Here is a 12,712-nt window from a genome sequence, read left to right as displayed (position 1 = left end):
ACGAGAGTGAACATTCTAAAGACATTTGATATTGGAAAAACACTCCTATATTCATGTCAAATTAACATATCACCCTAAACATGTCATATTTGGAGAGAAGGATGAAAGAGCAGGGAGAAATTACTCACCATGAAGGAAGAACCAGTATATGAAACCCTGACATTATTACTGAAGGACATTATTGAATTATTGTAATGATTTTTTTCTTGCTATACTATGACAAAAATGCACCTTGAGTGTCTTTTCCTTAACATTATATAACAATGAAAAAACAAGTTTCCATGGTCAAAAAGCAACCATACTATTGATGATGGTGGTGATTCATATGTATAAATAAGGTATTGTGGCTCGAGTTAATCGCTTACGGCCATACCACCCTGAACACGCCCGATCTCGTCCGATCTCGGAAGCTAAGCAGGGTCGGGCCTGGTTAGTACTTGGATGGGAGACCGCCTGGGAATACCAGGTGCTGTAAGCTTTTTACAATTTTCTTTGCAACCAGCAGAGGGGGCTGTTGCTGCTGCTTTAAAGGAGAAACACCTTTGAAAGAGCATGAAAGACTCAGCATCAAAGAAAACCAGGCTATGGAACACACAAACATCATCACTGAAGTAAAAAGAGTGAACATTTAAATGCCTTTTGATATTCGAAACACTACTTTATTCATGCACTAGTAACCTATCACTCTCAAAATGTCATATTTGGAGAGAAGGATGAAAGAGCGGGGAGTTTACTCACCCTCAAGGAAGAAACAGGATATGAAACCCTGACATTATTACTGAAGGACATTATTGAATTATTGTAATGATTTTTTTCTTGCTATACTATGACAAAAATGCACCTTGAGTGTCTTTTCCTTAACATTATATAACAATGAAAAAACAAGTTTCCATGGTCAAAAAGCAACCATACTATTGATGATGGTGGTGATTCACATGTATAAATAAGGTATTGTGGCTCGAGTTAATCGCTTATGGCCATACCACCCTGAACACGCCCGATCTCGTCTGATCCCGTTCAGGTGTGCAAGCAGGAAGTGAGCAGAGAGCAGAGAGCAGTCGAGTGTTTGTTGGGACCACGTGTGCTTGTGAGGCATAAGGTGCATTTGTGATAGTTTTATGTGTGATTCATTTCCCCTGCAGCCTGGCTGTTTGGGGGATTGTTTCATACTTTCTGTGATTGGATGGATAATTTGATAAATGACAAAATAGAAGGTAAGGCCACTTTGATTAATGCAGAACCCGAGATTGATTATGCCTCTAGTGATTGGGGGGAAGAACTTGTGAAGGAAAACATGGAAGTTAAGGACAGTTTGGCACATGTAGAACGGGAGAATGATTCTGGAAATATTGAAGCCAGCGAGAAAGGAATAACCCAGGAGATCAATTCCGTAATTAGGCCCATTGATAAAGCAAGCATGGCGAATGGTAGGAGAGATAAAGAGAGACAGGGAGAAAGTGAGGGTGATTGTGGCTATAAAAAGGAGCTGACATTGATTGTAGAGCCCGTCGGTGAGGATTACATTACCATGATGGAACTGTTGCGGGAAATCAAGGAAAAGTGTGGGATTGTTCTGGCATGCAGGGTCAAAAGTATGAACACTTACGAGATCACCATGCAGGAGGGAAAGGGCAAGACAAGGTTATTAGATGGCTTCAAAATCGAAAACACTCGGGTGACTGCCAAGGAAGTTCGCAGCAATGAAATTGTTGTTTCATTTCTAAACTTGCCATCTTATATCACTGATGCTGAAATTAGGCAGAAACTCTCAACGTGGGGCGTGAGGGCGATTTCGCCCATCAAAAGAAGGAAATGGCCTGGGACAGACGTGGTGGACGGGACAAGGTTCTGTAAAGTACAATTTACTGAACTTGTACAGTCGCTGCCCTACTCAGCAAAGTTCGAGACACTAGACGGAGGGGAGTACTTCCGTGTAATTCATGACAGGCAGGTGAAGGTCTGCAGGCTGTGCATCCAGCCAGGACATATTTTGAGAGAATGCCCAGACTTCACCTGTTATAAATGCAAGCGCCAGGGACACTATGCTAGGGAGTGTGACTTGCAGGGGGGGAGGCGCGGAGAGGAGAGGACAGTGGACGCGGAGCCAGCCGGCGGCGACGAGCGCGTTTCCTGGTCCGAGGAGGAGCAACGACAGCAGGACGAGGACACCGGAGCTGCCAGCGGGGGTGAAATTACCCCATCCACCATCGGCAGCAGTGCGGATGGAGTGTCCGGTGAGACGGGTTGCATGACGGGAGGAGCATCCGGGCAAAGTATGGAGGAAGGTGCTAGCAAAGCGCCCAAAACTCCCTCAGCCCGGGCGAGTGAACGAAGAGGCGACCGACCAGGAGAGGTGGAGGCCCCGGATTGCAGTGAGGCTCCAAGGGACGGCGGGGCTGCTGCTGCTGCTGCTGCTGCTGCTGCTGCTTCACCTAAGGAGCCAGATGATTCGAGCATGGAGGTGGTGGAGACAAGAACATCGGGAGAAGGAGAGTCGATGGACTACGAGGCGGTGAAAGGCAGCAGGAAGAGAATGAGCAAAAAGAGGGACAAAAGGGAGCCAAAAGAGCGGAAGGTATGAACAATCGAGCATCTCTGGAAAGCTGTGTTTTTCTTTTCACCGTTACTATGGTCATAATAACATCCTTAAATGCAAACGGCCTGAGGAACATGATCAAAATAGAAAGAACGATTGAACTCTGTAAATCTGACATACTGTGCCTTCAAGAAACGCATTGGGATAATGAACTTGTGGAAACCCTTGGAAAGATTTGGAAAGGGCCCATATTTATAGACAATGGGAGTGCGAAGGCATGTGGAGTGGCAATCCTTGTCAGAGAGAGGTCTGTTAGTGGTGTCAAGCAAACCTTTTGTGGAGGGAATGGACGTGTGATAGCGATAGAATTTGTCCACAATAAAAACACATACAAATTAATCAATATCTATGCACCAAACGTGGAGGAACTGAGAAAGGGTTTTTTTGAGGACTTGGAGGTTCTGTGCACGGGAGATTGTATGATGGTTGGTGACTATAATGTAAAATTATCAAGACTAGATTATTCAAATAATGTAAAATACAGGTATGATGGGTCAAGGACCTTTTTGAAAAGCATGATGGCAGAACACAAAATGGTGGACGTATGGAGGGAGGAAAATGCAGAACGAAAAGTGTTTTCGTGGAGGCAGGTGGTTATGGGGACCCTTAGACAGAGTAGAATAGACCTCGTCCTAGTTAAGGAAAACATTGTCAGCCAAATAAAAGAGGTGAAATATAATTTTACCACTCTTAGTGATCATGCAATCCTGTCGCTGAGGTTAAAGGACGTATGTATAAAGAATGTAGGTGGAGGAATGTGGTGCCTAAACAACAGCTTATTAAGAGAGGATTCATATAAAGAGATGATAGCAAAATGTATCAAAGAAGAAATAGAGAACAGATTAAACAAAGATAATATTTGTATTTGGTGGGAAAATTTGAAAGAAAAAGTTAAAAAGAAAAGCATATACTATTCCAAGCAAAAGAACTTCAGAATGGATCAGGTAGAGAAAGAGATACAAAATAAATTAAACGAAGAAGCAGGGAAAGCAGACAAAGATGGAAATTATAATATACAAAATTATCTGAAGATGAGAAGGCAACTAAAAGATTGTGAGAAAAATAAATGTGATGGGGCGATAGTAAGGAGTAGAGGACAGTATGCTGTAGAGGGGGAAAGGTGCACAGCGTACTTTCTAAACCTGGAAAAAAATAAGCAGGAAAATAATTATATAAACGAACTACAGATTGAAAATGGGGAGAAGGTAAATGATTTGGTTAGCATCTTGAATACAGTGGAAGGCTTCTATAAAAACTTGTATAAAAAAGGGAATACAGAAAAAGTATGTATTGATGAGGTCTTGAGTGGTGTGGATGCAAGGATATCAGCAGACGAGCAAGACATGTGTGACAGAGAGATTACAGTAGAAGAAATACAAATGGCAATTAAAAATGCAAAAAACAATAAAAGCCCTGGTTCAGATGGCCTGAGCAGTGAATTCTACAAAGAGTTTGCTGATGTGTTGGCACCCATACTGCTAATGATATATCAAAGCATGGAAGAGGGACAACTGGTTCCAGAATCCATGGCTACTGGGGTAATCACAATATTATTTAAAAATGGGGGGAGTAGGTTGGAGTTAGGGAATTATAGGCCAATTAGTTTATTGAATAGTGACTATAAGATATTAACAAGGGTTTTAGCGTATAGGATTAAGAAGGTAATGGGAGGAATAATATCACAGACACAGGCATATAGTGTCGAAGGGAGAGACATAGCAGATATAATAGGGACAGTGAGGGACGTTGTTAGGCACATGAAAGAACAGTCTGGGATTGTGTTGAGTGTAGATTTGAATAAGGCTTTTGATAGAGTGGAGCATGAGTTCTTGTTTCGGACTATGAAAGAATTTGGGTTTGGGGATAGAATAGTGAGTTGGATCAGGCTGCTGTATAAGGAAGCTAAGAGTAGGGTCAAATGTAATGGTCTGATGACAGACACCTTTGCTTTGGAGAGGTCAGTGAGACAGGGCTGTCCTTTATCAGCACTGTTGTATAGCATGTCTATCGAACCCTTTGCTGTCCTTATAAAAAAAGATAGTAATATAAAAGGAATACAAATACCAGGTGAGAAAACTAATATAATTCAACAATATGCGGATGACATGACAATAACAGTAGAAAATATGGACAGCATCAATATAATTATGAAACACATGGGAACATATGGGAGGGCAGCGGGGGCTAAAGTGAATATAGAAAAATCGGAACTAATGTGTATAGGTCAGGAGGGGGATAGGGTTGACAGTATGATTGCATTTAGAGTGGTGGACTGCATCAAAGTTTTAGGAGTAAACATAGGTCCAAACGAAAAGGAAGCAAGAGATATCACTTGGGCAAGAGTGATAAATAAGAAAAAACACACTTTAAATGCATGGAAGCAGAGGAAATTGAAATTAAAAGGTAAGGTAATAGTTGTTAATTCCTTATTATTATCCAAATGTGTGTATGTTTTGGGCGCACTAGATCTTCCGGTATGGGTTCTATCTGAATTAAATCAGCTGACTTCAAACTTCTTGTGGGATGGGAAGGGTGCGAGGATATCCCACAAAACGTTGATAGCAGGGTACAGTGAGGGAGGGCTAAAACTGGTGGACATTGACACAAAACGTAAAGCACTGAGGGTTAAAACAGTGAAGAAGTATCTCCATGATGTGAATGACTATGGGTGGAAACAATTCTTTAAAATGTATGTTCAGATGGCTGGTAGATGTGGAGAGAATAGTCTGCTTATGGTTTTGAAAGAACCAATGTATGAAAAAGTGCCTTCTTTCTACCAAGAGGTGTTCAGAGCGTGGGGAGAATTCCTACCCAACATATCATACAACTGTAGTAATGTAACCGAAGTAATGAATAAACCCGTTTTTCTCAATCCTATAATACAGCATAACAACAAAATGCTATACAATAAGGTTTTCATGGATGCAGGAATTAGGCAAGTAAAGGACATGGTCTATGAGTTTGTGCCTGGGTTTCTGCCTGGGCAGGCAATGGTAGACTGCGTAAGAGAATGGGATGAGGATGCTAGGAGAGATATGATTGTAAAAATGTATGATATAATTAAGGGGAGTATGCCTGTAGACTGGAGGTATTTGATTGAGAGAGAGTGTGTGAGGACAGGGGATGGACCTTTACCTAAACTAGTGTTTGTTAAAAATGACGCAAATAAAGAGTTTAAAGATTTAAAAGCAAAAAACATATATTTAGAACTGATAGCGAAACTGTTGAAAAGACCGGCATCAGAACAAATGTGGGAGAGGGTTCTGCCAGGTATGAATGTACAGTTGATATGGGAAAACCTCCAAATCAAATATAATGCAATAGAATGTGAAAACAATGACTTCATGACGAGACACAACAGGATCTATGTAAACACGGTGCTGCATCAGATTAACAAAGAGAACAAAAGAGAATGTGACGTGTGTGAAACTGAGCCAGAAGACTTGTTACATATATATATCCGATGTGAATGTCTACGTAGGTTTGTTTTGAAGTTAAAAGAGATGCTGTTTAAAAACTGGGAAATGGGTTTTGTAAAGGCATATGAATGGAACAAAATGTTGCTGTTTGGAGTAAATGGGAAAAGGAAAGATGAGAATGTTCGTTTGTTTAATTTTGTGTTAAGCCATGTAAGGTATGCTATTATGTCAAGAAGGAATCTTGCTCATTTTGAGAGGAAAAAAGTGCATGTGTGGGATTTGTTTGAATCGGTTGTCAGGAGAAATGTGGGTTTGATCTTTAAATATGGTGCTGAGGACTTTGCTGAATGTTTTATTGACGGGTGTGGCTTTATATCTGTAACATCGGAAGGGAAACTAGCATTTAATTTCTGAGTGTGCCGCTATGTTTATCAGGCGCACGTGTTATTATTAAGTGATTCATTTTTCTTTCTTTTTTATCATTTTTTGAGTTTTGTTATCCCTTAACATGAATGTGATTCCTGTGTGTATGTCATTGTTTTGTGTAAATATTTACAGATGAATGTCGTTTGTATATATAAATTGGTATTTTTGATAATAAAAAAAAAACAAAAAAAAAAAAACACGCCCGATCTCGTCCGATCTCGGAAGCTAAGCAGTGTCGGGCCTGGTTAGTACTTGGATGGGAGACCGCCTGGGAATACCAGGTGCTGTAAGCTTTTTACAATTTTCTTTGCAACCAGCAGAGGGGGCTGTTGCTGCTGCTTTAAAGGAGAAACACCTTTGAAAGTGCATGAAAGACTCAGCATCAAAGAAAACCAGGCTCTGGAACACACAAACATCATCACTGAAGTAAAAAGAGTGAACATTTAAATGCCTTTTGATATTCGAAACACTACTTTATTCATGCACTAGTAACCTATCACTCTCAAAATGTCATATTTGGAGAGAAGGATGAAAGAGCGGGGAGTTTACTCACCATCAAGGAAGAAACAGGATATGAAACCCTGACATTATCACTGATGGGAATTGTCATGATTTTGTTTGTTGCAATATCATGAGAAAATTGCACCTTCAGACTCTTTTTATTTAACATAAACAACAACACAAGATAAGTTTCGATGGACACAAAATAAAAGGAAAGTGTTGATTAAGGTGATGATTCTCTGTATCGCCAGCAGAGCTTGGTGTTGCTCCTGCTTCAGAGGAGACACATTTTGGAAAGAGCAGGAAAGACTCGCAATCAAAGCAAGAAAGGATATTCAACCCGGAGATCATCATAGGTGGAGGACGAGAGTGAACATTCTAAAGACATTTGATATTGGAAAAACACTACTATATTCATGTCAAATTAACATATCACCCTAAAAATGTCATATTTGGAGAGAAGGATGAAAGAGCAGGGAGATATTACTCACCATGAAGGAAGAACCAGTATATGAAACCCTGACATTATTACTGAAGGACATTATTGAATTATTGTAATGATTTTTTTCTTGCTATACTATGACAAAAATGCACCTTGAGTGTCTTTTCCTTAACATTATATAACAATGAAAAAACAAGTTTCCATGGTCAAAAAGCAACCATACTATTGATGATGATGGTGATTCACATGTATAAATAAGGTATTGTGGCTCGAGTTAATCGCTTACGGCCATACCACCCTGAACACGCCCGATCTCGTCCGATCTCGGAAGCTAAGCAGGGTCGGGCCTGGTTAGTACTTGGATGGGAGACCGCCTGGGAATACCAGGTGCTGTAAGCTTTTTACAATTTTCTTCGCAACCAGCAGAGGGGGCTGTTGCTGCTGCTTTAAAGGAGAAACACCTTTGAAAGTGCATGAAAGACTCACTATCAAAGAAAACCAGGCTCTGGAACACACAAACATCATCACTGAAGTAAAAAGAGTGAACATTTAAATGCCTTTTGATATTCGAAACACTACTTTATTCATGCACTAGTAACCTATCACTCTCAAAATGTCATATTTGGAGAGAAGGATGAAAGAGCGGGGAGTTTACTCACCATCACCAACATTAACACTGATGGGAATTGTCATGATTTTGTTTCTTGCAATATCATGAGAAAATTGCACCTTCAGACTCTTTTTATTTAACATAAACAACAACAAAAGATAAGTTTCGATGGACACAAAATAAAAGGAAAGTGTTGATTGAGGCGATGATTCTCTGTATTGCCAGCAGAGCTTGGTGTTGCTCCTGCTTCAGAGGAGACACATTTTGGAAAGAGCAGGAAAGACTCGCAATCAAAGCAAGATAGGATATTGTCAGGCGTGTTGGTTTATCCTAAATAAGAGAAGAGCCGGACTGGTCCAATTTAAATATTTATTGAGATGCAATGAAAGTTGAAAAACATAGCTATGGACAATTATCACAGCCTAGGCTAATTAAGTTAGCAATAGGTAGTGAATAATGGCCCCGAACAAAAGGGGTTTGATATAGTTATAACAGTAGATTTAATATGATTGGTTATGAAAGATTGAAGGGGAGTCACCGCAAATCAATTTGGTTCTCCCTTGTTGGTGCACAGGCATGTCCACGCCTCTTGGCACAGAAATCCAGGATCTGACAAGAAGCCGCTCTCTATGACGCTTCTACTACTCTGATAGTTGCTAAGCAAAATGTTCTCTTCATGAAAGGCCTTGACACAGCTGATGCCATGTGGGCCATTGGAGAAAGGAATATGATGTTTCTGCTATATTCAAACAATGTCCTGTTGATGTAAACATTAGGATCCTTGAAACCAAAACAACGAGACAAAACAATGTCAACAAAGTCACACTGTCCGACCTCCAGAACTTTATCAGACAGCTGCTTGAAATGTATTTGGGTCTAAGGGAATAATGGTTTAATACCAAAAGTTAGAATTCAGAACAATTATAAGATTCGTTATTAACAATATGCAGCAAGGGTTATTTATAAATCATTTGAATAAAGGCCTTATATATGGCCCAACTGCTCATGCTTCCCCCCCCCCTTTAGTTGCAAATAGTTTCAGTCAGACCCAAATACCAGCTAGAATTTAAATTCCTAACAATTCCTCTTTTCACACCATTTTCATGGTGTGAACAACTTACTTGGGACATCCATGTACCCCTAACACCCATCCCATCCAGTGCTGTTCGGACATCAGTTGAAGAGTCAATGATCTCGGATTTTAGCCTTGTTGAGATCCTTTTGTGGAATTAAAACTTTCCGTTTGTCAGGTTGCAAGAGATGTAGCTGTCACCAGATGGGAGTGGGTTGTGGAGACATGGAGCCCAGATCCCATAGATTGAAAGGAAACAAACAGAAAAGTGATTAATATGCTGCAGTGCGTAACTGAGTTTAAAGTTGATTATATAAACTTATATTTGCAAAGGAAAATAAACAAGTAATCAAAACAAGACATACAGGTAGACCCTTCTTTTGAGGTCAACAATTTCTTTAAGATTTTGAGGAGTAGTAGCCTAATAAGTGGACATTAAAAAATAAAGATTCAAAAAGTGGCAGAAGAGTGACAAAAATCTTTGGCATTTCATGAAATATTAAATGATCAACAAGCTAAATTTCAATAAGCAGCAGATATGAGAGTGTTTGAGTATTCGTGTTCAAACCATTCTCCAAAAATCATCTGACTGCTTCTATACATGATAATTCAGAAGCTTTGACTTCAAATTGCCGTGTGTCAACACAGGAATCACATACAAAGGAAAAATGTGTTAGAAATGAGATTCAACAAACCGTTTCAGAGTCGACAGCTGAAACAGATTAAATAAAAGTTATTCTGACACACTTTTCTTTCATGATAAAATAATAAAAACATAAGTAGAGCTTAACAACACCTTTCAAATTAAGAGAATTGGATGTTAAGATAATTGGTGAAACCAAAAAATAAAAACCTTCTTCACTGAAATTAAGAGTTTAAAGTGTTGCAACAAAATTTAAATATGGTTATAGATATGGCATTCAATAAAGTGTAAACAAAGGGCTTGTATTATGGTTTGTGCTTTTCATTTAAGATGAAACACGCTGAGTGTTTTAGACCTCTGGTCCTTAAATTGGATTCAGATTTATTCCTCTTTAAGTGGTGAAACATATTTATTTTAGGTCTCAAGAGTCTTACAATAGTTACATTGAGGGTGAATCAATCTCCTACGCTAAATTGCCCTGTACTCGGTGGTCAGCGCTTTGAATGGCGCATCAGAAACAGGGAAACGGCCCATAGGCATTTGTATGGTCTTTTAAGTGTTGTGTGAATTGCATGTATCGTATTTGTGTACTAAGTTCTCTACCAGAGCTGTCATGTGTTGATGCCACCAGAGTATTTCTATGTTCTTCTGAGTCTGTTTCCTACTGATGTGTGTGGGTCCAGGGGCCTGGTTGAGAAATATCTGGGCTAGTTTAGATTGGAGATCTTTTCTGAATTTGATCTCTTCTTGGGAGAGGTCCTTGGAGTTATGTGGGGCGTGTGTCCGATATCATTCCATTGGCCATGTTGATGGGTTTGGATCCTTCAGGTGATGTCAGGGTGTTTGAGCACCTGAGAGCTTTTGATTTGTCGGGGCTTGTGAAAAAAGTAATTTCCTTAAAGTTCAGAACTGCAGTGATGCTGTGGTCCAAGTTGACTTTGTAGGGGGTGACATATAAAAATGTGGCTATAATGTCACCTATAATCCAGGTGACTGTTTTTTCCTAATTCAATGGCGGTGAGGGTTTTGTTTAAAAGTGGGTATTGGGCTGTATTTATACATGATAAGGGGATGGACTATCCATTAGTTTTAAAAGGTCACTATGGGGTCTAATTGGGGGGTATAACGTGACCTTCCGTGGACACTGGGCAACTTCATTGGTCATAGCCGTTGCTTTGTTCCCCGGCGGCAGTTGGCATCTGGTGTGGGTGCAGGGGCATGCCTCTTCCTCTGCCTCGTCCTTGGGTTCCTCCGCGATGGGGGCCTGGCCTCTGTAGGGGTTAGGGTTAGGTGATGATCGTCTTTGTCCCATATTAGGGCACTCTCGGATCCAATGGTCAGATTGGCCGCACCGATGGCATCGATTATCGTTGTAACCTATGGTTTGATCTCCAGCTTCTGACCACCAGCTCAGCCACCTCCTCCTCAAACTGTCGCTTCATACTAATTCTTTCGGTGTCTGCACTTCGCAGACTCCCTCTCAGTTTGGTGTTTGATCGGCTGAGAGTGTCCCGCTCTTTGCTGACCTCACTGAGGTTGCGTTGCAGCTCCATACTCTCTTTCCTGTGGTTTTCTGCTGCGTCCTGAGTTTGGTTGGGCTGGCGTTTGCCGTTCATCAGATCCCGTCTCAGTTGGTCTCTACTCTCCTTGTTCGCTGCGAAAGAAGCTCTGCACTGATGCAACTGTTCAAGGGCAATATCAGCACGTGACTGAAGGTCGATACTTATCTCTCGTAGACTCTGGATTTGATGTTCGTCCTCGCAGGCTGCGTCTACCAGCTGAGAGAGAAGCTGCAGCAGGGTGGTGGGGGTCTGGACAGGGGCGGCGGCCCGTCTTTCGGGACAAAACACACTGTTTTTGACAGGTTATTATTTATTTTTCTTTAGCCTGTTTATAATAATACCTCCAGAACAGCACACTTCAGTATTATCAGTATTATCACTATCAGTATTCCAAGCAGAAGGGACAGACTCAGAATAAACCAGATCCTCTACTTCAGCCACTCAATGTTTTTGTAGCGCTATGAAATGTCGATGAATGTGTGTGTATTTTGGTTGGTCGGTGTTGGTCATGGTGGTATGTCAGGGGTGTGTATCTCTGTCTGTAAAAAGTTAAAATCAGAATCAGACTCAAAATTCTAATTCAAAATCTAAATCTAAATCCAAATTAAAACTAAAAATTAAATTAAATTAAATTAAAATTAACATTAAAAACAATAACAAAGACAAAAATAAAACAAAACAAACTTAATAAAATATTAAATAAAACCTAATTTATTATACAATTAAACAAGCAAATCCAATGATGTCAAACCAGTTGCAACCTGAGCTTTAATATCTTTAGTTTTCCCCAGGTGTAATACCCTTTATCAGCAACCAGTTGGTGTATAGAGGCCAAAATGGCAAAAGTATTAATTCAAAAGGTCTAAATTTTAGTATTTTGATAATTTCAGGCAGCACAGAATTAAGTTGAAAGTTTAGGTTGAATTTCTCATCCTCATGACTGATTTGGTTCATCGCAAGCACATGAATGACTTCAGCTCTAAAAAATATAAGTCAGTATTAGAGCATTTCAACAAGACTCAAACATTAATCCCTCTTTTGAAACAATTATCCTTTGTTTTCATTTGATATGAAACAGTGGTTAGATTATGCTCACAGATATAATCGATGATTGTTTCAACATAAACTGTTGTGAAATAAAAATAAAAGGGGTGGAGTATGGATTTATATTCCAAAGAGAACAGATAGATTTTCCCTTCTCATCAAACTCGAGCAGAACAAAGCAGACCAGCTCTGTCTAGCTTCACAGGGCTCATTACATCAGAGAATCAAGTTCTCCATACTAAAAACAAAAACAATTATCGTTTCATTGTCACACAACCACAGTTGAGGATGACACTTTTCAAGGGTGTAAATAGCAAATAAATATCGAAAAAAGAAAAAAAGAAAAATCAAAAAACATAAAATTTTATCTGTACCCAGAGATGGACTTTTAAAGGAC

The 12,712-nt window shown here is 39.9% G+C and overlaps 2 non-coding genes across 2 annotated transcripts; both read left to right on the top strand.

Moving 5' to 3' along the window:
• Positions 1-359: 359 nt before the first annotated feature.
• Positions 360-478, top strand: LOC133952533 (5S ribosomal RNA). Its single transcript, XR_009920640.1, has one exon. It is a non-coding gene; the product is annotated as a 5S ribosomal RNA (ribosomal RNA).
• A 7,186-nt stretch (positions 479-7,664) lies between these two features.
• Positions 7,665-7,783, top strand: LOC133952522 (5S ribosomal RNA). The gene has a single exon (XR_009920629.1). It is a non-coding gene; the product is annotated as a 5S ribosomal RNA (ribosomal RNA).
• The last annotated feature ends 4,929 nt before the right edge of the window (positions 7,784-12,712 follow it).

Source organism: Platichthys flesus, chromosome 4, assembly GCF_949316205.1.
Source record: "Platichthys flesus chromosome 4, fPlaFle2.1, whole genome shotgun sequence".
NCBI classification, from domain to species: Eukaryota; Metazoa; Chordata; class Actinopteri; order Pleuronectiformes; family Pleuronectidae; genus Platichthys; species Platichthys flesus.
The sequence above is the reverse complement of the archived record's forward strand: the minus strand, read 5'-3'. Positions and strand labels throughout refer to the sequence as shown.